The following is a 24,359-nucleotide window of genomic DNA, read 5'->3' on the forward strand; positions in this document are numbered from 1 at the left end:
AATTATCTTAATAATCCTTTTAGAGGAGCACACTGATCTAATTATGTAATAACATGATGCCAGATCACTTTTCCAGCATTATTATTGTGCAATGCAATTCTAAATTGTATATATTTTAGTTGTTTATTTTAAAGCTAAATCAGTTTCTAATCTCGATCTTGGATTGCTGCCAGTGCACAGTTCTTGCATGTCATGTAACAATTCAGAATATTAAAGCTGGAAGGGGAAATGAGAGGCTGAAATTGGTGTTTCTGTGTGGAGTGTCTTAGCAAAAAAATCATAGGGGTGGGAGAAGAGACGTCACATACCCTTCGACTCCCAGTAGCATCACAAGACAGGACATCTTAATTCTTTTTTTAAAGACTCTTTATTGTCACCTCTTGGATGCGGCATTCAATGAACAGTAATTGATAACAAACAAAAACATGAACTAGCTGGTAAAACAATGCCTAAATTCATGTTTGTTCAGTTTAGTAACATCACAGGGATTGTAAAGCACACTGCAGGGTCTACAGTCAGCAAAGTAGGGGGTAGCAGTTGGCAAGACCTAAGTGATACATCTGCATTCTAGAAGGTCTGATGCAAGAAATTTTGTATCCCCAAGGAAACGTACATTTTGTTCATATGGGCACTCCCCCTACTTTAACCATAATGCTGGTTTTAAGATGATTGATCTTATTTTTATGCACCTTTGTGGCCTTTTGTGGTAATGCAGTGAGGCTGCTGCAAGTGCTTCTAAGGGCAGAAAATGTTGATATAAATAATTTTAAAATGTTCCGCTCTGCAAGGGGACCCTATGCAATGAATTTTGGAGGTGCAGCTTGAGACAAATAAATGCTGCAATCAGAAACAATTATCAGTTTTCAATATATCTTAAATACATTTATTTTGAGAGTTAATGATGAGAGTTTGAAGTAGGTTAAGTATTTTTATGATCAGTTTTTTTAGTTTCTCATCTTTAGTAACAATTCAGAAATCATATATCAAATTTTACAGTACAATGCACGTAGCGTGTTTTATACAAATTAATTGTCTAGTCTAATCTAAGGATGGTTTTAAGACAAAGAAACAATTTGCTAGAAGATGTGAATCCAAGTGTCATATATAAAGCAGCTCAAGTGAGTCTGAGTTTTATCTCAGAGATCATCTGTGAGAAGTCACAGAGTATCAGAATAGAGGAGGGAATTGCCGCTGAATGAGCCCAAGCCTCTAAGGCTTCTCTGCTAAAAACATTTTCTCAGGCTTCTCAAAAGCTTCTAAAACACTTCTCAAACTAATCTCTGAACAGGCATTTTATAATCACACAGTTTAGAAAATTGTATCTTCTTTCTTAGTCTCCACCTCTCGTTCAACAAATCAAATTCGATGACTCCTTGAGAACAGGAGAGCTTCCGTTAACTAAACTCGATAACAAAGCAAGTTAGAAACATTATTATTTGTTTTGTTCTAATGTTGCAACTAAGCTGTCCACCGCATGCTGGTTCTCACAAATTCAATAAACAAGAGAGAAAAAGTTCATGGTTAGTGTAATGCATCTTTTGAAAATCACATTTCGTGTCCCATATGCTCTTTTCTATCCAATCTATTTATAATGAAACCAATTTTGTGATATTACTAACATTTTATTCATTAGATGAACTTAGGTACGTGTGAAGGTTAAATAAATTATATATTTCATAGCATGGTTCATTGTTAGAGTTACCAAACAAGTTTGAACAATTATTCATAATACTTTTTTAACCTAGGTCAGTAATGACAACTCATGTAAAATATGTGCTCGATCGTGCATTCTATAGAAAACAGACAACTACGATTAGTACAATAACTAAGATAGCTTTGAGGATTCCTCCTTCTGCTGCTTTTACCCAGTTACCTATTGAAGAAATTCTCTTAGTAAAGATTTGTACTATGCTGGTGGTTTCCTAAGGTTCTAAACCAAGCTTCAAGTCAGAAATATTATTTGCATAGTCTATAATCTCCCTACTCTTGTCTGGAATACAGGTGCAACAGTTTGCAGTCATAAGCATCTTGCAGACTCCACCCTTTTCTGCGAGTAAAATGTCTAAAGCATAGCAGTTTTGAAGTACTATTGATCTGATCATTACTAATTCTGTGTTTTCAACTAATAAAGCTGCAGACGTACTGGTTGCCAGCTTATGTAGTATTGTAGAAAGATTTTGAATTTTTTCATCACTTAATACTATTCCTACTGCTGATGTAATAGCTCCAAATATGTCTCCCACTAAATGTGCTCCCTCATTCACACTGCATGAATATCTATGTGCGGGTATCCTTGTTAGAGCATCTAGACTCTGTACATGGTACATTTTTGGAAAAAGCAAACCTAAATAGCAAATTCCTTCAAGTCAGTTGGCAATCTAAAATAGTCATTCTCTATACAAAAAGTACACTCCTGTTATATTTGGATCATCAGCCTGCTAAATTTGCCATGTCCTCCTAATAATTCAAAACACACTCACAATTACTATTTCCTACTGGTGTCTTCCTCCCATGAATTCCTTTTTTAAACACACATAATTTCCCTTTGTGTCTCTTCTCTAACTGTAATTTTGGTACAGGCATCTTTATTCTAAACTCATCTTCCTCTCTTTTCCACACATTTTTCAAAACATATTCCTTCTTATATGCATTTTGTGAAAACAGTGTGTTTCTCTCATCTAACATTAGAATAAAAGCTTTCTAAGGTGGCTAGTCTTTGTCTGCTTCTTCTAAAAAACAGACAATAGAATAACCAACAACCATAATTTGGAGGTTTTTTTACACCTTCCTACTTTTCAAAAAGAGTTTTACACCCACAATGACGAAATATCGACCAGCGGGAAAATCAATGTAGTGTCACCTTTGCGCATCAGGCTTCACCAACACCGATCAATATTAGTATAGCATCAGTTTATTATTGTCCCTAGTTCAATTGTGCAGTCAACGAAGTCTCATGACCTGCACTTCAAATCATTAGCAGACAAGAACATAAATTAACATCCATCCCGGGACGTGTTCCTTTTCGCTCCGTGTTTCGGGTCGGAAAGTTAGTTAGAATCTCGGAAAAATCGTCGGTATTGTTTGCGTTCGGTATCGGGTTAGTTACAACAGATCGACACCGAATTAAGAAGAGCTCCGGTGGCCCTTCGGAGTTTTTTCGATCCCCGTCGGGGCCTGGTCGGCCCGGCCACGTGTCTCTTCAAGGCTGATGGAACGGACCCCATTCCGCTTCTGTCCAAAATGCCATAACAAGTATCCATATACAGATCAGCATCTGGTCTGTAACTTGTGTCTGTCTCCAGAGCACAAGGAGGATACCTGTGAAGCCTGTCGAGCGTTTCGGTCGAGGAAGACATTAAGAGACCGAAGAGCAAGAAGACTGCAGATGGCGTCGGCACCGACAGGACAAGGGCGTTTCGAGGAGGAAGAAGAAAGCTTCTCCATCCATGAATCGGACTCGGACGAGCTCGATCCCGAAGAAACGCCGAAAACCGTGAGTAAGACATTGAAACATAAAACTCACGAGAAGACAACAAAAGCCCAGGGGACGCCACCGCCAACAGGCCATGGCTTAACCCGAAAGATAGGTGACCGATCATCGGCACCGAAAAAGGGCGTGCATGTGGCGAAGTCATCCGACTCCGGTCGAGATACCGCCACACAGCAATCTCGGGCCCGAGTCACCAGCCCCGAACAGATTCGGCACCGAGACAGTGACACCGAAATGGTTCGTCACCGAGAAACCACGACGCCGAAAATAAAGAAGGTTGCCTCGGAGCCCAAAAAGGCGACCGAAAAGATTTCGATTCCGAAACATCCAGCATCGGATCCGAAAACAGGTTCCTACACAGAGGAACAGGGATTGTCCTCCCAAATGCAAGGACATAAGTTCGGAGAGGAACTTCAATCTGTTGAGTCAGACTACACTCAAAGAAGGCTCCACATTCTAAAAAGACACAGGGAAGATAAGCACTCTTCCCCCAATTAAGATGAAAAGAAGACTTGCCTTTCAAGAAAAGGACAAGCAGCCACAGGCAAAGGTGGCAAGACAAACAACTCCACCACCGTCTCCACCACCATCGATGCACACATCACCGGTAGCCACTCCACCACTGATGCAATCTCCGACTCATACTGCAATGAGTCAAGATGATCCTGATGCATGGGACCTTTATGATGCTCCTGTATCAGATAACAGCCCAGACTGTTACCCTACAAAGCCGTCCCCACCTGAAGACTGTACATCCTACACGCAGGTGGTCTCAAGGGCAGCTGCGTTTCATAACGTCTCCTTGCATTCAGAACCAATTGAGGATGACTTTTTATTTAATACACTCTCCTCCACTCATAGCCAATACCAAAGCTTACCTATGCTCCCAGGAATGCTAAAACATTCAAAACAAATATTTCAGGAGCCTGTTAAAGGCAGAGCCATAACTCCAAGGGTGGGAAAAAAGTATTAGCCACCACCAACAGACCCTGTTTATATTACGCAGCAATTAACACCAGATTCTGTGGTTGTTGGGGCAGCTCGCAAGAGAGCAAGCTCTCATACCTCGGGAGATGCACCACCTCCAGACAAAGAGAGTCGCAAATTCGATGCTGCGGGTAAAAGAGTTGCAGCATAAGCAGCAAACCAATGGCATATAGCCAATTCACAAGCACTTTTGGCAAGATACGATAGAGCTCATTGGGACGAAATGCAGCATTTTTTGTTAGTTTCTCATCTTTATTGGCAATTCAGAAATCATATATCAAATTTAACAGAACATGTAGCGTGTTCCATACAAATTAATTGCCTAGTCTAATCTAAGGATGGTTTTAAGACAAAGAAAAGAAATGCTAGAAGAACCCATAGAGTGTTTATAAATCAAAGATGTGAAACCATTTAAAAACCAGGACGGTTATATAGAAAAGGTATGTTTCAGGCAAAAGTCTTGGATTTGAATCTAAGTGTTAAAAATAAAACATCTCAAGTGAGTCTGAGCATTATATCAGGGAGTGTCCGTGAGAAACCACAGAGTATCAGAATAGAGGAGGCTGCTGAATGAGCAGAAGCCTCTAAGTCTTCGCTACTACAAGCATTCTCCCAGGCTTCTGAGAAGCTTCTAAAACGTTTCTCACACTAATCTAGGAACACACATTTTATAATCACACAATTTAGAAATGTGTATCTTCCTTCTTCGTCTCCACCACTCATTCAACCAATCAAATTTGATGTCTTCATGAGAACAGGGCGGCTTCCGTTGACTAATCTCTCTAATAAAGTACTATGAAACATTATTTGTTTTGTCTAACAATGCAACTAAACTATCTACTTGATGCCGGTTCTCACAAATTCAAGAAACAAAAGATAAAAAGTTCATGGTTAGTGTAATACATGTTTTGAAAGTCACATTTCCTTTCCCATTAGCTCTTCCTATCCAATCTATTCATAATGAAACAGATTTTGGGATATTACTAATGTTTTATTTATTAGCTGAACATATGAACGTGTGAAGGTTAAATAAATTATATATTTCATAGCATGGTTCATTGTGCAGAACTACCAAAAAGGTGTTATCCGTTATTCATAATACATTTTTAACCTATGTCAGTAATGACAAATCATGTCAAATATTTGTTCGATGGTGCATTCTTCAACTAAAGCCTACAACTAATGTTGCTTCGTGCTTTCAACTGGTAAGATAGCTGAGAAAGAAAAATAAATGCATTTCTTTCTCTTTTTATGGCCTACTTGTCAGTTCTACATGTTTCATTTTGCAACCCGGATTTTGTTAATTAGAAAATGCTCTCCCACGTTCATTTAAACATTCAGTAAGAGTCCTCCTCAAAATAGCACACACATTCTGCGAACCATGTGGGCCAACATTTTGGAGATACTTCTAACTCTCCCAGGAATAGCCTTACTCACTTAAATGTCAAGAGGTTAATGTAACACAGTTGATTTAACTTACATCCTCCATGTAAAGCTTCAAATTTTCCAAAACGCAGCATAAACTGCAGTATCACGGCACACTTTAGCACCAACCCATATTAGAGTTCCACAGACCAAGCACATTGAATGCAGCATTCTTTGTGAGATGCTGATAACCTCCTTTTAAGATCCTTTCAAATTGTAAGAACAACTAGTAAGTGAATTGATCTAGCAATGTCCAGTGTATTGCAGCAAAAACTCCACACAAGTGGCTAACAGTACTAATGGACCATGAAATCTGAGAGTCATACCCACAAGCAACATTTCCATTTGATATTCTGAATGTTAAGATGTTGTGTTTTGCAGTAGAGGCTAGAAAGACATGCCCTTATTAACTTTCATATTTTTTTCTATAAAACTTTAGAGAATTTTCAGAGCTACTGCTGTGAATGAAAGATAGATAGCAACCATTTGTATATGTTTTATACATTCTAAAGGCTGTGACTTTAAATATAAAACAACTGTTTCAAGGAGATAAAAATATAGCATATGAATTTTTAGCAAACTAAAAATCTGCAATATAACAGAATGGCTTTAGACTTAAATTGACATTAGAGCTATTGCCCACTTACAGGCAAAATCATGCTAAACAGTCTGGTGACCACCAGTGTTTTCAGTATAAACCTGCTTTGAGTTAAATTAAGCACAAGTTGAACAATTTGAAAGATACCACAGCAAATCTGTTCTTCTATAATGGACAAACAAGATATTACATCACAATGGTTTTAAAATGAAAGTAGAGTACCATATAATGTTGTCCCTCTGCAGCTAATGAATGGTGACTTTACCCTTTCAGTATGGTAACAGTACACAGCCAGAGGTGACCAGGAAGGGACAGAATCACCTAGCAAGAGAATGACAGGATGAAACAGTAAAGACAGCAAGGACCAGTAATCATTTATTTTCAAGTTGGCCTGTAATGCCTAAGCTTGGTGTAAGGCATGCCACAGCTGAAGAATCACATGCTTCCTACATCATATATACGTAAATGTTTTTAGGATAGATAATAAAGTAATATTTCTGTGCCACTCTTAAACATTCAAAGTTATCAGCAAGGAGAGGCACGGTCTACCCTGCGACCTATTTCTACATGGTTCAATTAGCTCTATAGTATTTATCTTCCTGTGTACCTTGGTGAGCCTTGGGTGATCATAGTTTAAAATATCTGCAGTGTAGACATTGTGTTATTAACTAGCTGGGAGCATAACTCATATGAGAGCTATGAACTTCAACTGCAGAAAGGTTGTGTACTACTGAATTCAAGCACTTTGGTCCTCCGGTGTTGCCAAACTATAGGTTTTAGCAAACACTTTCACACACACTGTACTATAGATTGCACAGCAGTAGCATAAAACAGTATGCTGTGGAGCCCGGAAACCAAATATGTTGATTGTATTGGTGTGGCAATGAGTTAAGTATTTTATAAGTGTCCTCACTGTGACACAGATAAGTCACTGGCATACCATCATGCTTTTGATATGTTAGTGTACCTGAACGAGAATTAATCAAACAAGAAAGTCTTCAGTCTGACTTTAAATGAGCATTGATTAAAATTAAGTCAAGGATTTTAAAAAAGCAGTTTGTGAAGAGCAGTGTCAAAAGAAGAGAACCATCTGCATCTATTAATGATGTGGAAAGTGGGAAATGCTGATCGGGACCACAATTTAGAAGATGGCTTTGTGCACCTTGAGAACTCATGAATTAATTTAACAGGAAGCCAATTAAGTGTTTCTGATGTAGGGTGGATGGAATCTCAGAGGTGTTGTTACAATGAGAAGACATCCTTTCAAATTCTGCTCCAGCTGTGGATATGTAATTAACTTCTAAGAAACATGAAGATATAAGGAGCTGTGATAATTGCATTTGGAATAATCGGATTTCCAACTCTCTGGTAAGTTTAAATGAAAACATACCTTAACTAATAATTAAATTGCTGCAGCCAAAAAATATTTTTAGGACCTTTAATAGCCAGGATCTATCAATAAACTTGATACCTAAGCTCCATTTCAATGAACTACAAGACTACCATCTGCCTGAAAAAAGGCTGGATGTGAAAAGCATGCTCCTGTTCAATCCAAAATATATTATTGTTGCCATGAAGAACTGGGCAGAAGGCATACAACAGGTAGCCATCAGATTAATTTTAAAGTACTGTGTAAAATAAATAAGGTGTTAAATGTGCTTTACAACTCCTGTCTCTGCAGATGTTCCTGCTAGACACTTACATGCCAACTCTTCTTGTGAAAAATCAGTCAGATAACTTGGTTTGTTCAGTAGATCACCCACTTAGATTGCTACAGCTGAAACGTTGCAATAATCTCCCTCTTCTTTTTTTCTAAACAGTTGTATTCTCATTTTAGTATAGTACAGGACTATGTACATTAAAAATTGTAGAATAAAGACCCATCATATTCATCAGGACCCTAGGGTACATCCATTGAAACAGAACATATCAAGTACTTAGTAAGAAAGGGAGGATTCAACAGTCGGGTGATAGACAAAATGTTATGTGGAAAGGTCAAAATAGCTCCACCACAGAACCCTATCATGAGTTTCCCGCTGGCCCAGCATGATACAGGCCACAATATTGATGCCAGCTCGTAATCGAGTTGGCGGCAATGTTGTGGTGCCTCAGGTGCAACAGCACCCATCACGCATTTCACTGCCTGAATTACAAACTCATAATAGGGCTATGGGGCGGATCTTTGTTGCTTCTTTAATAAATCCTGTGTGCATGCTCAGCTTTATTCCATAAACTAAAAGCTCTCAGTTAGAAGCTACTTGTCATATAACATCAGTAATCTAACAAATGGACTACTTGATCTCCATCACCAGAAAAGTATGGGAACACAAATGAGACAACGTAACCATTCTCAAAATGTCACAGGGTCGATAAATAGCCCATCCAAGCAATATCAAAGCATGAAAACCACATTAAAACCAGTGGCTCAGTGGACTGACCCAAAACCCACCTTGTCTCTGTCCTTTTTAAGTTTAGTGCGCAAGCGCTCTGACGTGTTGTAATCCATCTGTGGGCTTTTAGCCACACCCACTGCTCGCCCATCACTATCACTTGTTTATGGGCTTGCTTTTCAAAAATCCTTTGTTATCATTGGTAAATGCTTTACGTTTGTCCCTCCTTGGGGCAGTTTTGTTCCAGCCTTCGCCATCAACCCTGTTACCTGGATATTTGCAGGTTTGCCTATACATTTTACAGCGAGCGAACTTCCTTTCCCTTTTGTGTCTCTCCATCGTGCTCACGCTCATTTCGGCCATAGCACTTTAAATTAGCTTGCTTATGTCAACTGTTTTACTTTTTGTTTTCAATTTATGTGGCAAGAAAAGTCCAGCTTGGAATTTACAACACTAATAGCTCTAACTCGAGCAAATGCAAGACCTATTGCATTGCAAATGCTTGTTCTGATTGTAGTTGTTTAAATGATATGAGGTTTTTCAGAAGGCTCCTTCTGTCTATAGCAAGACTTAAAAAGCTTAACGTTCAAGCTTCTTGTTCAACTGAGGTCAGTAACCTCACTTTTAGGAAGGTAATGAACACATTTTATTTTTATTACTGCTTTACTGGATTGGTGATGCCCTTTAATGCATTGTGCTGTCAATGTCAGTGAATTTGTAAATGCAAATCCAGGTCATGTCTCCCTGATATTTTTGTTGAGAATCCTTCTACAGTCAGACTCTGACGAGTGCTCTCTGGACGGGTTCTCCTAACAATACCCCCAGTAGCTCTTAGTTAGAACTTTGGAATGTTGGCAGCTCCATTGAAAACAATGGAGTGCTGCAGGCTTTTACTGGTCAGTAAAAGCCCGGTGCACCAACATTCCAATCTTCTTTGTTCACAGCAGCAGCTGTGAGCAAAGCCTCACGGAGCCTGAGGGGATTTTAATCCCCTCTGGTTCCGTGAAGCCTTTGTTTTATTTATGAGAACATTCTGCCCTCTAAAGGCAGAATGTTCTAATAGCCTTAGAACCCGCCGTAGCGGAATCTACCGGCTATTAAAGGCCCTCTCCCTTGTTAAAGGCCCGAGCCGAACAGGAGCGGGCCTTTAATAGCCGTAGACCCCGCTACAGCGGGTTCTAAGGCTATATTAGAACATTCTGCCTTCCAGGGTGGAATGCTTTAATAGCCTTATTGCCCTTTGTAGCTGGCTGTAAGGGTATATTAGATCCTTGTATCTAGTAATGCCCATTTTCATTTTAACTCCAAAGCAGCTTATAGTCTTTGGGGTTGTTGAGAGAAGACACATTTTGCATAAATCTGAACACATGAAGCACATGCAATACATTAAATACAGTCATATTCCAAATCATGTAACTTGGGATAAGGCTTTCACCCTTAACACTTAGGGGGTTATTCTAACTTTGGAGGAGGTGTTAATCCGTCCCAAAAGTGACGGAAAAGTGACGGATTTACCACCAGACGTATTACGAGTCCATTATATCCTATGGAACTCGTAATACGGCTGGTGGTATATCCGTCACCTTACCGTCACTTTTGGGACGGATTAACACTCCTCCAAAGTTAGAATAACCCCCTTAGCGTTCTAGGTCCAATTGGCTCTTCATAATCCGTCCCGATCTCCTGGAGTAGCAAAAATAGGTTGGTGTTAATCAATTCCCATAGTCAGTTATAATGCCCTTATCCCATAATGCACCCCACGCCAAAGGAAATCCTATTTTTAGATTGATCATAATTTTGGCTCCTAGTGGTTTAACTGTACCAAAGTAGGGGGAATAATTCTGGTGGAGGAGTTGTGAGAGTGGTGCAGATCGGTTAAGCAGTTCAAAAGATTTATGATCTTACTATTATACCCAACTATAACGTCACTGGCCTTCGGCTGACAGGCCCTGCACTCAACTCCACTGAGGTGGCCGCCTCATGGATGGCTTCATAGATGGCCAGCCAATGAGAGCTCTCAACACAGCATAAAGCGGTGCCAATTTAAATAAAGCAGGTTTTATGCCCACCTGGGGCTCCAACAACTCTGGCTCCTGTTGGGGGTTCTTGGGGTAGGCCCAAGGCCCCTGTCGCACCCTGGCTCTCCAGCCATCCTTAGGTGCAGGCATGCATGATAACCATAGTTCTGTATGCCACCTCCCAGTGTGAGCAAGCTTTCTTTCAGCGACTTCTGGGCGAGAGCACTCTAGTGTCCTCTGCCTGCGATCTCGTTGGTAGGGAAGAAACATCTGTTTTTTGTGTCCCGGGAATGGGGTCCACGGGACACCACAGGATTCACGGCCCCAGCATAGCCCCAGAGGTCCACAAAACCTATCCACATGGCTACAAAGGTGTTGGAATAGGTCCCGATCTTTTACTGAACTTCATGAAGGCTGTGCACAGCAGGGTTTGGCCACCCACGGAGAATGGGGTGCATTGCCTGGACCATGCCCTATAGACAGCCCTTGCTTCACAAGGTTAAAGAACATGCAGCGCAGCGGTTGTCTGATCACAGCAGGTTAAGAACAAGGCCTGCAGCTACTCTCTCCACACAACCAAAGTCCATGCGCAGTGACCTTCAGTCAGAAAATCAAGGTGCGGTCCAATATGCAGTTACATGCTAAATATGCTAATTCTCTCAATATAGAAAACCAGATATAGTATCCCTTTTGTGCCACAGATCATCTGCCACACATTTTACATAAACGCTTCATAAGTTCGCAAAGGTCTTTGAAGTGGCTTAAATTCAGATAGTTTGAAACACTTTTAGAGTCTTGGTGATCCACCTCTATCAGTGATGCTTAGCTTGTTTTTTATTGGACCACTAGAAATGGGTTGACGATCTTTTTTTCTAACAAAGTCCTAGTGAAAGTATGTTCAGTGATTTACAAAATTATGGGCCTGATTCCAACTTTGGAGGACGGTGTTAAACCGGCCCAAAAGTGGCGGATATACCACCTACCATATTACGAGTCCATTATATCCTATGGAACTCGTAATACGGTAGGTGGTATATCCGTCGCTTTTGGGACGGTTTAACACCGTCCTCCAAAGTTGGAATCAGGCCCTATATCTCCAACCTTAACCAAATGGTTATGCCATCATTCTCTATAAGAACGAACGCTGGTGTGTAAGATAGATTGCTGGTAGTTTGCAAATTTGATATGAAACACATTTTGCCTTCAGTTTCGATTCATTTGCAATTTAAGATCTGTTTCTTTTAAAAAAAAGAAAATCATGCAAAGCTTTAAGCAAGACTGCGAGAGGTTTCTGCTCTAGTACAATATAGAAGGAAAACGCATGCCTATGAACAATTAAGTGTTGCAGCTACCCAATATGTTCTTGAATCTGGCAAATTCTCTTTTCAGCGGAAAATTAAACCTTTGGAACCGTGTATAGGAGTCACTTTTAGCAGACATTTCAAATGTGATTTGTGGATTAACTGTAATGTATGGGTTGAAGATTTGCCACTAATGTGATGTGCACAGCTCTCTCCAACCTCTCGGAAATAATGCACAGAAAATGACAGCTCAAGCACTGGCGGCCCGGAGGAGGGGGCGGGACTGCGAGTAGCTTTTCTCACCACCTTAAACGTCACCCTTGAAGCAGCTAATCCGTGGAAGACGCCTGCACACGTATTCATGCCTGTGAGTTTTCCTGGAAGTCAGACAACCGGTTTTAATTTATCATGACAGGAGACATGCCCAACGCCTTTCCGTCTACCAGAGCGCGGCGGCAGCAGCGCTTCTCGCGAGGCTTCAAGTTTCATCCATACAGTGGGATTCTTTGCCTGGCTGCTCTGAGGGGTGATTTTATATATGACTCAGGAATGTCATGTTTTTACTGGCATGTGCAAAGACCCGTGCTGCTGTCTGTCCAAGACCCCTGGCATGCTTGCGGCATTCCTACAGTTTTGACAGAATGATTTTAACCAAAATCCCACATAGTCGATTAAATCGCCCAATGGCTGGCGGGCTGTTTTTCATACCTAATAAGGACACACAAGGATTCCGCTTTTTTCCACAGAGATGTGAGCAGGTTGGAATTCAGAAATAGATATACCGACTTTGCTTAGCTGCAGATTTCCTCTGGTTGTTCATATTAAGGCAGTACGTGCTCCCTATGCTTTTCTTTGGCCCTCATTACGAGTGGACTTTTCAATGTTGGCTTATGCGGTAACGCTTGTTACCGCACATGCTACCATTCCGAGTTATTTTTCCCAAATAGATGATTATTAGGTTTTATATTTGTCAGCATAGGGAAAAAAAAGAAGGAGAGAAAGTCCCTCATCCCTCCCTTGAACATCCTCCTTATAGTACTAAACATATTAGCAGGCAGATTAAAGCTGGTGTTGGCAGAGCAAGATATTACAAGAGAACTGACAACCAGGTAGTCTTTTGGTTCATGCGTTAGTCACACAATAGAACAATGGTAACCAAGGTAGTTGGGAGACCTCCCTCCTAGGCCACCAAACGTAATGACCTCAAAGGCCTGGTACAGATATATTATAGGGCGCTGCCTGAGAGATAAGCAACCAAAGGGTACCATTGTGAGTCGAATTTATATTCCATTTTGGCAAGGGTCCATGTCAATTTCTCCATGGCAATCAATGGCCACAACCTGCCAGTCCATTCATGTATAGCAGGGTCCTCTAACGTAGCTCTAGGAGTTACTTTACCACTACTAACATATTAAATATTATTCCCCAGTCCTCTTTGGATAAAGTCACCATTTTCGCTGGGCAAAGACTCAGAAAAACAATGGAGGGGTCAGCTTTCAATAGATACCTCTTCACCTCCCTAAGGTGGCTCAGAATCTCCTTCCAATCATACGTCAGCTTGGGAAAGGGCCACAAAATTCTATGTAGTTACCCTTCAACTCACTCTACCTCCAGCACAGCTGGGCTGACATCCCATACACCTGCTTCAGACACACCACATTGTCATAATCTGATACATTGTTTCCCTGTTCTGCACAGTTCTGTAAAGTGAGGGCAGATTGGACCATACCGTCTCCCAAGCTTCCCTAGGGATGGCAGTATGGAATATTTTCGACCATTGTAGGGCCAGCCTTTGCCAGGGAGCATTTTGCCATTCCGAGTTTTGCTGCAAACACCTCAGCTTTGCAATTTTTCCCAAGTCATTTTTTCCAAGTCAATACACTAAAATTTACTACGGAAGCAATGACCGGTAAATTCTGGGACAAGCACACCTTGGTGTGGTAAGCACCAAAGAACTGCATGTTATTCCCTGTTATCTGCACAAAATGTGGAATAGGTGCTATTTATCACACCAAGTAAATTCCAGCTTCAGTAGAACCAGGTATTATGGCATGCAGTACATGTAGAACAAGACACCCTGCACTCGTCATGATGGCCTTAGTCTGGGAAGCAAAGATTGTCAGACTTTACACCGATCCGTTGAAACAATGATGCCTACTTCTCCTGTGCTGCTCAACATATACAACGAGGTCTCCACCATTTGCAAAGCTTTGTGTGCTTGAGGGTAAACCAATTTGGAACTTATGCCCCTATTAAAACAAATCAACGTGAGCATTAATTTTCTAAAAACATTAAATTGATTATTTGTGCAGAATAAAAAAGTATTGCTACATTTTACAACCAGATTCACCGTTTTTGTTTGTTTTTAGCAGTTTTTAGCAGTGAAAACATATCTCATTTTGACCAAAAATTAGCTTGATAGTCTCTCAAAGCTAACTGTTTCAATTTTGCTCCTGCTTGGAGGAAATAAGAGAAATATAAACTGTCAGTTTTAACCTAAAACAGCATCATGAAGAACAGTCGACAATGGCTTTCTCCCTATCCTCTCTTTTGGCAGTCGGCAGGCAATCCAAGTGGACGACAGTGATTTTTTTAAATCATGTGTTACCACTATTTTGTGATGGCCCAAAGTGACACTTGGAAATCAGAAAACCTCCCCATTGCAAAGCATGACTGGAAACCAAAAGCAGCAGTGTAGGAAACTGAAGGTGTGGAAGTATATACCCACAACACATTATGGAGAAAATGGGGCAGGCTGGTGGTTTTTAAAGCTGCTGGCGAACAATCCACAGAATTGCCAGGCTGTTCTGCAGTGGTACTAGTGGAATATTCCCGTGCTCCAAGGCCTGCCCCGTACCCAGGAGTAGTATTTCTCTCCAACAGCAAATCATGTATGTAATGCTATGTTATGTTGCATATTATTATGAGTATATAGAGAGTTCGCTATCACCCATGAGGGCATTCAAGTGCTGAGTAGGTGTGAGTCCAAGTCTGCCTAGTGAGAGGGTTGTGGACGGTTAATTAAAGAGTCAGGTCTTCAGATTATTGTGGAATACCGAAAAAGAAGGGGAGGCTCTGATGTGTGATGTAAGATCATTCCACACTTTAGAAGTGATTTACAAGAAGACCCCACCTCCGTGTCTGCCTTTGAGCACGCTTAGGATGTATGTGAGCAGGGGCTGGGTGAGCGGAGGTGCCTACGTGGTTGGTGGAAGGTGATGCTGTTGTTCAGGTATGCCTGTAAGAAAAATGTGAGCCCTACATGCACCACTGAATGAACAAAAGGAAAGAATGGTTGTTACATAGGATAAGCAGAGCGTATGTGATGGAGTGTACACTAGTGGGAAAGATTGAGCTGTGTGCTAAGAGATATAAACATGTTATTTGCACTGTACCAGACTATGATGCACAACACTGTCCATGGCTTATCAAATGTTTCAAGCCAGAAAATAAAATACGATAAGATATGATGATATAGATCGTATGCTCAAATAATTTCAGTCTATATCCAAGGTTTGCTCAAGTTGTACCGGGTTTTGCTCATATTTGCCAGGATTCTGTAATAATATGATGCTCTATTCTCCAGCCTGCAGTGGGTGATCAGAAATTTTCAAGCATGCCAAAGAGGCTTTTTGTTTCAGGGGGTTGCCCACTTGTTCTCCATGCCAGGAGACTTCACAGGATGCTAGAACTGTTTCTCAGGAAGCTAGGGTGGGACTGATGTATGTTGCGTATTGCTTACTAATTCTAAAGCCTCAGCATCATTTCGAAGAGTAAAGTAACAATTCACATGGCAGGTACTGCCATGATGCCCCAGAGAGTAGATCAAACAATATCATGCAAGCTGTCCACTGATAACCTCAGAAAGAAAACTACATGTGCCATACCACTTGTCCACATTGAACGTTTGTTAAATAATATTGCTTGCAAGTAATCTGCAAGTGCTACATCTTGCAATGTACTATTGTAATATCAGTAGCGCATATTGGTCTCTTCATGCGCTGCATTGTCTCCTCGCCAATAGATTAACTAGATTCCAGGGGTAATGGGAGTGACATCACACATCCTTTTAGCCAGTGGCGGCTCCTCCGCTAGGGTGGAGGAGCGTCATACCCCCTCCCCCGCCAGCAGCAACTGCTGCAAATCCTTTAACAATTAAAATTTAATAAACTAATATTATTATTTTTTCATTGTTAAAGGGGCAGAGCATTGGGGCGCAGGGTGAGGGGAGGGCACTTTGCACTCCCCTCAGTGTGCATGTATGTTTGACTGGCCTGCTCGGGCGGGCCAAACAAACATGCGCAGTAGGCTCCCTCCAGCTCGGCATTGTGCTGCTGGGCTTGAGAGAGCTGGCACAGCCTCCCAGTCTCCCTTGGAGCGGCCTGGCTGGGCGTTCCCAGCCTATCCTAACATTGCTCTGAGCAGCATCAGGATTGGCCGCAGGCTGGGAGCCTGTGCTTGCAGCATGCTGAGGAGATGGAGGAGTTGTGACGGAGCATGGTGTGCAGGTTAGTTTATCTTTTATATATTTTTTAAACATTTCATTAATATTCCCCACCCCCCTCAGCCCCCCCCACCCCCGGTGTGCCGCCCCGCCCCCTGTAACACCCGCGAGCCGCTACTGCTTTTAGCTTTGATTGCATCACAGTATCGACACCCTGTTTGTACTTGTAGGAAACCAACATCCCTTTCTATGCTGCTGAGGGCCTACCTGAAGAGAAGGATTGGAAACTACAGCATGTGTTTAGGGCACTTGGAGCCCTCTTTGCTTTTTGGTCAGTTTCATGACCCCTCAGCCCAGGTGTACCAAAGATGGGGTGGCAACTGTTACCCCTTTTGTCCCTTAGGACATCCATGCACCTTGGACATGTCATTTAACTTTATTAACTCTGCATATAAAATACCACAACATGCCTGTAACTTAGCCCTTTGCCACATTATCATTGCCACTGCTGCTTCCACCTGCTTTCCCCTTCGCGTTCGGACGCACGTCGTTCAGGACCTGCTGCACTCCCCGGTCCTTTTCTGCCCTCCTGACTTCCTTGTGTGTCAGCTACGTGCACACGCATAAAGACATTGAAATCCAAAGAATAAGCAGCATTGGCGAAGCCAATAGATCTGGTCTTTGCAAGCTGGTGCAGCTGTTACATTTTTTTTGACTTTTCATTGGAAGCATATGCTACAAAATAAATGGAGGAAAAAAGAGCACTTGCTACCACCTAAATGTGGTCCTAGTATGTTTACAATAAAAAGTACATTAAATAATATCTCTAATCATTTTAATAGAACAGTAAAGGTCCTTCTTAGCAGGCAGGTGCACTTTAAACAGGGATGGAAATACTTTTTAGTTTAATGCACCTCAGATGATACTATGATTTGTTTTGGTATCAATAAATGATTCTTTTGGCTTTGTTATTTTAACCGGAAGAAATAGTTTCAACACAGCATGAAAAAAATGTGAAATAAAAGTTCACGGCAAAGTAAAGTAACAATCCACCTGCCCAGGCACTGAAGTGCACTTTTTTTTAGGAGGATGTACACATGTAATGAGGTAAAATGCCATAACTTACAGTGCAAGAAAAGCAAAGACTGAAGTTGGATAACTCATTGCTCAATGCCGTATGCTGTGGTGGATTGAAACAATCTGAATGGCATTCGAACAAATCAATATTAGAAGAGAACTGAATGTGTCGTTTTTTTTATTTATGGTTTTATTTTATTACATAAGGCCAGTGAGAAAATAAAAGTTTCTCTCTTCTGTAGCAGAACCAACCCATGTTTTTATTATTCTAATGGGGCTGCCATCTTGCACTAGCGTGACTTACTTTAGGACAACACATGGAGGGAGAGGGTGAGGGCAGCCCCTCAAACGGTTTTCACATAAAATGAGTCATGCAGTTTATTTTACAGAAACAATTACGATGGGGCGAGGTCTAATGGGAGTAACTCACCTCCCTAAATGATGAAAGGCAGAGAGTTTATTTTTGAAGTAACAATGGTCCACTTATTGTTAGGCTGTGGCTGCCTGCTAAACTGTTTTTTGTTTTTAAAGACCTGATCCTTGTGTGCTTATAAAGGTGCAATTGCCTTCTTTTTGTAAACATAGTAACTTATAAAACTTCCTATGGGGACAAGCCCATCTCTTACAATTCTTTAAGAGTTAAAGTATCTCGTCCAATTAAGGTTTAGAGAAAAACATTAAAGAGAAAGTCCTAGTACTTCTGATATGTGTTTTATTTAATAAATATGTACAAATATGATGTGGTGTGGTAAATTTTAGAAAATATATTGGAGATTAGCATTTAAGGCCAATCAAACCTAGTGAGAAGAGTAATCTCATACTATTGAAGCACGTCTCCTCATTCATTAGACAGTAATATTCCTCACGAGGCAACATCCGCCCTCCCAAAACAACCATTAGTTTGTTCAGTTCCCCCATCACCAAGAAGCACATCCCATTGCCATAATCCAAAATCTGATGGTCAAAGTGCAATCTTAGTCAAACAATCTTTACATTTTTCCTAAATTTGTGGATAGTGGTGGAATACATAACATTCAGCAAAAAGGAGTTCCAGGTATTGAGGGCCAAACGAGAAAGACAGACACCCTTGGTACTGAGAATGTACCCTGAGATTCATGCTAAAACATCTACACAGGCTCCTTGTAGGCATATGTGTCAATTTTACTCATTGGTTAATCTAATATAAACCGAGTGCCATCATCATAGGATTGGGCAGACAGTTGAGTACCCTTAAAGTGGTCAAAGAGAGGGGTGTGATAAATGGTGAAGAGGGCCAAGCACAGTGGTGAGCTCAAGGGCACTCCACAATTAATGACCACAATCTCAGAAAAGAAGAGGATGATTTTCACCTCTGTGTCCTACTCTCCAGGAAGGAATTGAACTAATCTCCCATTTCTATTTCTATTCTTGCCATGGTGCACAACCTTTAAAAAGCAAAAAGGTACCTCACAAAACGATATTGTACCAATAGTTACATAGAATCACAATACATCCTATGAAAAAAATAATAATAAACAATGATACTATTTTATTGAGCCTAATAAATATATAAATGTCAGTCCAATAAAAAACAATCAAAAAGGAAGTGTAATTCCCAAACTGGCTGTTTATCAAAAAAGTGCCATATCATTTCCACAAAAAGGTTGCACTTAAATGAGCCGTATTACATGGTAGTAGGTGCCAACAACGTGATATTGCAAAGTCCAAACGACACAGGCTGGCAAACAAAGACACAGACATATATCATAGATTTTGTCAATAAATGGTACCTATACTCCTACATTGAAAGACTAATATTAGGAGTCAAGGTACAATTGTCGACGTAACATTTTGATCCCTAACCAAAATGAGCAGGATCATTGTCAGGACAAAACAATTCAGCCTGTGAGCAAGTATGATGATTAGATGCCTGGTGGGAAAAGAAAAGCAATAAAAGTAGAAAGAAAAAAAGAAGGGAAACGGGAGCAGGGGGGAGATAAAGAAAAATAAGGTTAGACCAACCACTTTCTAAAACACATAGATAATATACAAGAAGTATGCCCGTTCTAAGTTCCTAAGTGAGAGAAGCAACCGCATGAAAAAACAGACAATATAGTGCAACCAAGAGGCAATAAAAATGTAATAAACACGAAGCCCGAATAGTGAACACAACTTTGTCAAAGTCCATCTAAATGTCCAAAGGGACGAACAAGGCAGGATGCTCCTGATGAATAGTTTTAAGGATGTGATTGCAGAAGCCTAGAAGAGTAATCTCTGTTGTGTATCAAGCCCTGAAACCAGATTGTATTGCTAGTATCTGGTTTGAGTCCTGGTTGTTTTGCAGGATTTCTTCCGGACTTGAAGAGTGGTAATGGGCCTGAAGTTGAGCAATTCAGATGTAGGTAAATTAGCCTTTGTTAGGAGGAGAGTCCACTATCCTTTCCTTGAGTAATACTTGAGGTGAACAAATGTAAACTTTTGAGCAGTCAAGCAGTGGCATGATCTCTAAGGTAGACAGTTAGTCAGTTAAAATAACTAATAAGGCCAACACCTAATCTAATGTGTTGGACTGTCTGTGATTTTTTGGTAAAGTACAATGTAGTTTCCTGAGTTTCTTCTTTGAGCAACCCCACTAGTCATTAGACCTCCATTAGCCAGCAGCCCCACCATCTAGTCGTAAGTAAATCAGCCACTAGTCCACACAGGTAAGCCAGATTCTCCCTTGAGCCAGCAACCAAACAATTTGCAGTACTAGCCTTAAAATACCCACAAATCATGACCCATCTGTCATTAGTCCTTCTGTAAACTGGTTGTTCCCTCCTCTGCCAACCAATACTCCCACTACCCATCATTAGGTTTCTCACTTCACTTAACAGTCTCTTCAGTTCCATACGTGATTGTAAACCGACCAATAAGCATGCTTCTCCTTCCCCTAAAATTTCCACAAGAGCACTGTTCACTTAAGGGGCCTCCTATCAGTTCTCAATCCTCCTATTGTGCTGTTTATTGGGATAAACAATATCACCCAATAATCTCCTGTTCCCAAGTAGCTACTTATTTAACAAAATAGACGACCTTCGATTAAGCAGTTTTTCTGACCTATTCGTAAGCCCATAGCCCTCTCCATTAAGCCTGCTATGAGCCCAACCATCTGCCAGTATTCCCCTTTTCAACCAGCAGCACTATAAAAGTCAGAGGTCTCCTATTCTTCTTTTCTCCCCCGTTGTATGACAGGCTCGATTGACAAGTGGGCAAATATGAGAACTGCAAGGTGAAGTCTAGTTTTTTTCACCTTCTCGCTAGTTTATGTGCCGCACAGGACAAATGTGGGCAACTCCTAGTGGTGCCACAGCAGCTTGGCTGGGGAACAACAGTGATGCATCTGCAGGGGTCTTTTTTAGAGCTGTTCAGGGGAGCTTTGCTTTGGAAGTGTTCTTCATACATGACCCCACTAGGAGACTTCTAAAGAGTCTTCCCCCTTAGCCTACACTGTTTGGGGATGTCAAGGCTGCTTCATGCAAGATAGAAGGAGCCTTCCCAGAGCCACTCTTCTGACCTTTGGTGTCATGCAGAGTCGATTCTGATGGGCAGTCCTGTTCCAAAAGCAGCCATGTGGCCAGGTTTCTGCGCCTCCTTGGAGACAGCCAACCCGTCTTCATGGATTTCATGGTTTAGTCCATATCTGTACTGAATGTTTTCTTAGCAGGAACCAGCAAGGACTCCTAGGTTGGCACTAGCATTCCTGTCCGCTGTGAGCAGGACAGTAAGCAGGGTGTATTGGGGAGACGGGGGAATAAATGTTTTTAAAAAGCATGGTCATTGTGATTTACGTATTGGATGATGTGGAAAAAAAGAATATCAATGGAGCTTTAGATCTATGGGAGAAGTTGACATGTTTAGCAATGATGCTCTGTATACTAAGCAAGGTGGGAAGAGGCACATTACGGGCTTTTACATAAAGAGTAATTTGGAAACAGCCCTAGTGATGGTCCTTTATAAACTTATACTGATATTAGTGGTGCAATAAATATAGACATATTTGGAAGCTGGCTTAGCAATGGAAGTGTACATACTGAGCATTTGTGGCATAACAGTAGTGCTTTGCATACTTACCAATGCAGATACTGGCACATGCTTACCAATGCAGACACTGGCACACTAATCATGCTTACATGCTGAGCAGTGTCATTTACATATTAAGCATTGCTTAAATTGGAATTGCAGTGCATCCATTGCTTACTGTTAACCGTTGAAGCTAGCATTATTGCAGTGCATTACCTGATGGATAGCTACATTTTATGAAGCTTAAGCCTATACAAGCCCCAGGGATATTGCACACTCACTCCCACCCTTATTCACTTGATCGGCTCCCCTTGCTGCTAGCACCATTCTTATCCGTCTTTAACCCTCTATATGCTGGCTGTATCATTTACAAAGCCAACACAACAAGCACCCCACTTGCCTTGCAGACAAGTTCACAATCTCTGATGGTTCTCAGCATACCCGCAGCCAGAACATTATAAGACTGCAAACTAAGAAAAAGCAAAGCAGCGTGCCTTTTCCATCTATGCACTCAGCATCCGAAACAACATCCTGTATCTATGAGGACCACACCAATCTTGATCCAATTAGGGAGGAGACAAACCAGCTACCTCTCATATCATTTGTTGATCTTAGGCTGGACTTCGACCTTGGACAGGGCTCTACTGCCATGTGTCTAGGTTTGCACTATAGAAATACCACATAAATATATACATACTGTAAGAAAGTGGATTATTTTATGGGGTAGGTGATTACACATATCTGGTAGTATTCACATCCTTTGTCAACATAAAACTCGGGGTCACTAGATTAACCTTAGCTCAGTCTCTGGCAGCTACGCACAGGGCAGACTGGATTAATTTAGGGCAATGTGTAAAGAATTATGCAGTACCAGACAGTAATAAAGCTAAAATGCAAAACAATAACATTTTTAAACTGAAATTGGAAAAACAGAGTAAAATTTAATAAACCAAAAATCCTGAAAAGGAGAACTAAAGATATGAGTTTTTAAAGATTTATGAAAAAGGAAGTTTACTATGGTAATCCTACTATCCTTCCAAACACTAACATCCAATTTGAGGCAGCTGCTGTACCCAAAATGAACCTAGAGTCAGACGTTCTGGTACTAGAAAAGCAGAATCCTTCAGGAAACAGACAGTGAATCCACAAAAAATGTTTTGGTATCCTGTTCTCTCCCCTTTCAAGTGTGCTCCAAAATGTTTATGTGAACTTAGAAGAACTGTCAAGCAGGATGTGACACTCAAGCAGGAATTGGCACCGTAGCATCACAAAGGATGCCCACAGCCCCAACCCTCAAATTCCACGGAGGTCAGAGGAGCCCATTCAGGTCAGCCTATTGTTTGCTTCATGGCAGCTTTTCACACCTGTTCACAGCTACTTATTGCCTGGGAGCTTGCAGAGGCTTATCTTAATTAGCCTTTTGACAGTTCAGGCAGGTAAGGGACATTTTTCAAAAAGTTACTTTTCCTTAAGACTTATTAAATATTTGACTGCACCATTACATTGGATATTTAATAACTAATAAAATATTATTATTTTCTAGCTGGTATCAGTATTTTAATCTATGTACTGGTTTTCTACTTAAGAACGGTAGGCCTGTCGCAATGACAATAGTTTTAAGGCTCTAGTCACTGGAAGGACATGTTAACATTACATTTGTACTACAAGGCCTACATTGGGATGATTTATTATTATTTAAAAGGGGGTTTTTGACTTGTCAAAGGGTATGTTTTGACAGTTTGAATTGCTGTTTTTATATTACTGCAGTCAGGCTACAAAGGTAGGCCTGTAGTCATGTTTGTAGGGTGTCCGCCCATTTGTAATTTTTACGGATAGCCCGTAATTTCACCCTAATGACTGTTGTCTCTGATAAAAGGTTTTTGTCCATAATTTTGACCTCTCTGCTAAAGACAAAATAAAAGAGAATTACCCAGCTAAAGTGGAAGGGAGGAAGTCTCCTTTTCGCTGTTCCCCAGGGAGGGCTAGACACATAAACAAGAAACAAGCTTTCTTTGCAGGGTGCCTGCTTCCCAGAAAGAAATGCGAACGTGTGTATTTGGTTCAATCAGCAATCATTAATGGGGACCTGGAGCCAGGATACGCTTTAATTGATGGAATAACTTGAAGCTTCCTGTGACAAAGATATTTTCTTTTTGAGAGGTACTGTAAAGGTGCTGCAAGCTGAGCTGTGGAGTGCATGCATTTAATGGACAGTTATAAAAAAAGTTTGCACTAGGTATAATCTTACTGAAATATATACCTTAGAAGCTCTTTTTATCTAAACCTATATTTGTATGCACATTTGTGGCAGACTATATTATACTGTGTGTGCTCATGTTTAAAATGATGACTTACACATTTAGAGTGCCTTCAGGGACCTCGTACCTCTAAAAATAAATGTCAGTTTTCCCTGCTGCACCACACAGGATTGGATTCTAAGGGCGTCTGGTTGCACACATAGGCATCTGTAGTGATTGCAGTAACCAATAAAGGTTTCATGACATAAAATAGTGCATTTCCCACTGAATAGTTTAACTTTCAGTTATATTTCATTTTAGGTGTGTGTTATTTTATATGTAGTTACTTGA

The 24,359-nt window shown here is 40.9% G+C and overlaps 1 protein-coding gene across 5 annotated transcripts in view; it reads left to right on the forward strand.

Moving 5' to 3' along the window:
- The window catches only part of DENND2B (DENN domain containing 2B), a 916,594-nt gene that overhangs the window by 709,164 nt on the left and 183,071 nt on the right, over nt 1-24,359 (forward strand). The window lies entirely within an intron of this gene.

The sequence above is a fragment of the Pleurodeles waltl genome, chromosome 3_1 (assembly GCF_031143425.1).
Source record: "Pleurodeles waltl isolate 20211129_DDA chromosome 3_1, aPleWal1.hap1.20221129, whole genome shotgun sequence".
Lineage (NCBI taxonomy): Eukaryota > Metazoa > Chordata > Amphibia > Caudata > Salamandridae > Pleurodeles > Pleurodeles waltl.